The sequence below is a fragment of the Gastrolobium bilobum genome, unplaced genomic scaffold (assembly GCF_033153095.1).
Source record: "Gastrolobium bilobum isolate Gb01-03AN ecotype WA unplaced genomic scaffold, APGP_CSIRO_Gbil_v1 utg13468, whole genome shotgun sequence".
Taxonomy (NCBI): Eukaryota; Viridiplantae; Streptophyta; class Magnoliopsida; order Fabales; family Fabaceae; genus Gastrolobium; species Gastrolobium bilobum.
The window spans coordinates 67843-73842 of record NW_026898617.1 but is presented as its reverse complement, the minus strand read 5'-3'; positions in this window follow the sequence as shown (position 1 = coordinate 73842).

Below are 6000 nucleotides of genomic sequence, written 5' to 3'. Positions count from 1 at the left end.
CCAATACCATATTTGGAAGGAATTTAAAGTCTTAATCTCAGGACCTGCTTCGATTCGGACTAATCACGAAGCAATATACCGAATGATATATCCACAAAAAAATATTTTTCCCATTTATTTCTTATTATCCCAAAATGATAATATTTTAGAGTATGGAGAAAAGTATTTTTATAATTTTTATATATTTTAATATTATATTAACTTTTTATTATATATTTCTCTCTCAATCCTAAAGTGCTATTAATTTGAAGTAACAGAAAATACTACAGGATAAACATTACGTCAAACTTAAAATTTATAAAAAAAAAATCATATATAGAAATTAGTTATGTAATTTTATTCAACCGGCTTGGAGCGAAATTTATAATTAGAAAAAAGGGTCAAATATATTGGCAGTTGAAAAGTCTTGAAATTCATATATATTTTTTTTTTTGGAAATTCTATTCAACCGCACTAGGGCGTGGCTTATCACAAACGCAGACAAAACCCCTAACCACAATACTTTGCCATTTCAACTCGTCCTCGTCGTTTCCTGTAATATCGAAGTTAGCTTCAGTTTGATAAGCCTCATCCAAGACTTTCACACTGGTATAACATGAAGAAGACGACGCCACCACCGGGTCTACCCAACTTCGTGCCAAGAAGCGTTCTTTAGTTCGAACAGCCGCCATTAGTCAACAGTTTATCCACAAGTCCAACCTGGGAGCGAGAAATACAAAGTCAAACACCAAACACTTCAACCGACGCCAGGCAGGCCACACAAAATCAAAACCCATACCTCCAAACCACCCAACGCCTACACTCTGAACCACCAAAATTCCCTCACCAATAACTTAACCAAAAACATTTCAAAACACAAGAACTTACCACCAGATCAAAAGATTCTGAAGAGCTGGATGTATAAAAATCTGAATAGCTTAAGGGAGAAGGCCACCAAGCAGGCGGTAACTTATACAACGCTAAATTTTCGTAAATGGTGTCCCATACACCATACGTTATAAGGCGAGCGCCCTCCGGATGGTACCTACCTAATCAGTTATCAATGGACTCGTCATATTTACGGCGATGGAAAGATTGGGAAATTTTAGGAAGATGGCCAACAGACGTGCATAAGGCAACTGGACGGCTGATAGTAATGCTCTAATGGGCGATGTTGAGGCAGGCGATTAATGGAAGATAAAGGACAAATAAGTCGCCCCACTCTAAGATCCGAACGCCGTGAAGTATGACGACGGAAACCTGCCCTATGACCACAGAACGGTCAGAAAGACCCGTTTCGACTCCTTTGGGGAAGGTGTGATCCCACACCTTCGCTTTGTTCACCTAATTCACGCCCCCTAGACCCAGTGAGCCGATGCCTATCAGATCTGGCAATCCTCCCACCGGTCACAGCTTGGCGCCCACTATGGCTGCGAGAACCAGAAGACTCACCAGAATAAGGGACCACGGGCCCCAAAGCCCTCTCTGGCAAGAGAGTTTGAATCTTGCTCACTAAAACCAAGAAGTTCTGGTACCCTCCCGTGGTGAGTGAGCGAAAAGGAGGGACACTGCTACCTTCCCCACCACGACTAGCAAGAAACTCTCGCATAGCCGGGCCAACTGTACAATCTTCTCCCAGATCAAATGCTTCGTCGAATTCCTCCTTTTTAATGTCAACCTCAGGCAAGACCAAACCAGGCAAACCCCTCAACCCGACCATCACGAGAAAGAAGGAAAGAGAAGCAAAGCTAAAGGAAAGTAAAGAAAGGAGAAGTTACAAGCTAGAAATACTATACCTGAGATAACAAAAATTGTAGAGGAGCGAAGAATGGGAGCAAAGAAGACCAGTGTGTAACCACTCACGCGGAAGAGAGAAAACCAGAGAGAATGAAGCAAGAATGCAAAGGGCCAAGACAGTGGCGTGGAGGGAAAATGCCCCCTTTAAATAAGAGGAGAGAGATGGGAGTAGCGTACACATGTATCAAATCCACGACCCTAACCGTAGGATGATACAACCGTCAAATAGTAGGCGGTTGCGATCGAGGGCCCTATGGTAATTGCAGGGGGACAAGACACCTTTCGTATCACATAAATGCGCCACACGTCTTGATGCTTGATTTCCTGCAGGTAATGATGCGGGGACCCATCATTACTGCATCTCGAAAACTGAACATCCACCTTTGCCTGTCAGAGACAGGTGAGTGGCTGAATAAGTGCATCACAAGCCAATGAGGTCGCCCACTAAAAAGAACCCGCTCCAAAAGCCAAACTCGCATGATTCCAAACCCACACTAAAAAGCTAGGCGACATAGAACGATAACCTTGGCGCCAGCCCAAGGTTAGGACCCAAACCTTTTCCACGTTACCCCCATCAGCCTGTCGTGACAGGGAACCCATCATAATGGTGCTCCCCAATGAAGACACCAAAACGTCTCATCTAGGGACCATGACCCTAAAACAGACCGCCCCAAGTGCCGTAAGAGGCGACTGCTATTAGCCCCATCCTGGCAATCGCCAAGCACTGGGAATTCATCACGGCTATCAAGGCAGTGCCTACCACCCTTAGCAGTGTCTGTTGCCCTCGACGGAAACCAAGATGGCCCAACGCCTTTTTACCTTGCCAACCACACAGATCGCTAGCAAGGTGTCGCCTAAGACATTTACCTTGGCACCAACCTATGCTTGCTACCAAGCTGGGGGGCTCCTGTTCCGGATGGCCCAACAATTGACGGCCCAATGGTTCAGGCCCAACTTTAGCCTCCTGCCCACGTCAGCCCTAAGAGCTGTTAAAGATCCCCCCCAATCCCCAACGCAACGGTTGACCCTAGGAGAAGCACCAAAATATCCTGTCTTGGGACCCTAACCCCCAAAGGTGACTGCCGCAGATACCATAAAGGGAAACTGCCCTTTGTCCCACGCTGACACCGCCAGACGCTGAGGGGGCACCGCTGCTATCATAGCAGCGCCTGCCACGCCCCAACGCTGCCACCGGTTGTGAATCTCAAGGAGGGTTGACCCCCTCGTCACCAACCCATACCAAGTGCACACCACCTTCCCTTATAAAGAGCCCCTTGGGCATACCATAATCTTATCTTATGTATCGTTATTCTGCCCATTTACATTGAGTCACACATACAAACACCAAACCTCATTATTGATTGCTATCTTGTACTTGGAACAATGCCTTTTAGCTTGGTCGTTACCTGTGCTAAGGGTATCATCCATACAGTGACTCCATCCCCTAAGGGAACATAGTGGGCTTATAGATTTCAACGGTACAGAAATTTTTCAATCGGTTTATTGCTTCACAATTAATCTGATTCGGGGCGGCTCCAGGATTAAGACTTTAAACCTCTCCCAATGATGGTACTGAGAGATTCGAACACATACTCTCATTCCCACCTGCTTAGTATATGAAAAAGGAAAAGTTGAATAAAAATCTAAATAAACGATTTGATATAATAAATTCTAAAGTAAATTGAGTCTGAAGCAATAATCAAATCGGCTGTACGTAATTACCGTTTAATCCACTAAGTTAGAGGACATTAATGCAAATGGTAATGTTCCTTGCATCTTTTTTCTTTCTTATAATTCTTGTGACATTATTTATGTTATATGTTCTTTTCTTTATTTACTATCAATGGCCCACTTTATTTATTTTTTTGGTACACTCAATGGCCCACTTTAATTTATGTACCAAGTATCATTTCGGTAAATACAAGGACGCCAACAAGGACTTTGATTTGTAGTCTGTAGAAGTGTCCGGATTAAATTAGCCTATGGTTCACATTACAAAAACAAATTAAAAAAAATAGTCTCTGGATCAACATCATTGAAGTAGCTGGACAAAAGAAAAGAAATTGCCCAATAATGCCATGCCTTAAGCAGAAGTTCAGTTAACCTGCACAAACAAAGAGCCTTCTTGATTTCTCTGTCCCTACATTCACATCACTAAACTAGTCACTCTGTTGACGGAAGTCGTCTTGTTCAAAACTGTACACCAGCTGTAAAATATAATTTAAAATATTGAATGGACCGATCGGTTTAGCTGAAAATTTAATAATAATATTAAGGGCTTGAATTTATAATATTAACTGAATTTATAACCAAAAAAAAAAAAAAATCATGTGTGAATAACGCCTTCGACAAAGGGCGAGTCATATATAATACGTGCAAAGGAAAAAAAATCTTAATTGTATGGAGTGTACTCTAATATCTATAAGTTAAAATATTAATCGTATGGATGAGTGTTTAAAAATTCGGTCCCAATTATAACTACAAGTCAATATTATACAACCTAATTAAAGTATTAAGATACCAAAATACAAAACTCATGTTCTAATGGAGTTAATAAAAAGTACCATCAAATTCAGGCTCTTCTGTCCTTTTCCACTATTGCCATCCAAACCTTGAGGAACATTACTTCCATTTTGGGGTACAACGGTCATATGAGATTCATCCTCTACATCATCCTCATCTAAATTCAATTCATCTACAATAACATATTATATGTAAGTTAATAAATAATATAACGTGATCAAATTATCAAATTAAACAATAGAATTATAATCATAAAGAAACATACCAATACTATCTATAATTGGTTCAATGGTATTATTCCTTAAAGATCAATGGTATTATTCCTTAAATATCTTGCCTCTTCATTGGTTAATAATGGTGGTGACTTCTCAAAAACTCAACTAGTAGAATGATCATCCTTTGTTTTCAAATTAATTGGGTCATAATTTTGGTACTTCAATTGATTCCTCTTTTTTCCAATATTCAACATCAACAAATATAGACATATGCTTGTCTAAAAGAAAATAAATAATTAATGTATGTATAAATTATAGGAAAATCATACTCTTATGTTGCATGAGATTGATCTCCCATGTTACTTTCACTTCGAAAAATATGTCTTTTTTTTTTCCTAAAAATTAGTGGGACTCACTTTATTTGTCTCTTAACATGAGATAACTTCTCTCATACTACATGAGATAAGTAATCCCCTAAATTATAATAACTTTTGAGAAGGTCCCTGATAAAGAAAAATTTAAAGAAAGTAAGAATGGATTTTTGTTTTCCATCGACGACCGTAAAGATTTCATTTGAATAGGTAAAATTCTTACCTTTTCTAGAGATTCACGGCAGCGAGGTGAAGATTGAAGACGTCTAGTTAGCTGAGAGAGAAGAGAACGATTAGATTTAGGTTTGCAAGCATTTTTATTTTATTTTTTTAATAAAATGATGTTATTTCATGGATTTTTTTTTTAAAAAAAAAAAACATGCAATGACCCTTCTGATTCGGAAGTCACTAAAATCCGACCAAATTTTGAGAGTTGGATAGGCCCATATACATATAAAGTCCAACTTGCGACCCTAACTCTCAGAGTAAAAATCAAAATTGACGTGAATCAACCCGAAAGATCTGATGAAGTTTTAAAATACTGGTACGGAGTTGTTTCACTTTAATCCCCTCGTGCAACTTGCTAGCCACTGTAGTCATTAGAATCGGTGGAAGTCCTCTAAGCCAGAATGCCCACCAGCTATATATGTGGAATGTGTGATGGTGAATCTGACCATGTCATAAATTGCACAAATCATTTAGAACACGCAAGCACGCAGGCAATGACACAGGAAGTACTTGGAACAGTCCTACGTCTTTCATGCCCAAGTATGGACATGCATAAAGTCTACATAGACATTCAAATTAATCTGCTCAAACAACAGTCGTTTGAGGGGTTTTTGACCACTATAGCTTTTTTTTAATAATTAATTACTAAATTAACCTTATTTATAAACTATTTCAAAAATTTAACCTCTCCAGAAAACATAACACCAATTTGCCCCTGTTTGACCGTTGACCATGAAGCCTACCCGGGTACACCCCTACCTACCCGGGTAAATTTTAAAATTTTTTACCTACCCGGGTACACCCCTCCCTACCCGGGTATATTTCTTGAATCTGGAAAATGTTTGAATTATTTATCCGGGTAGGGAGGGGTGTACCCGGGTAAATAA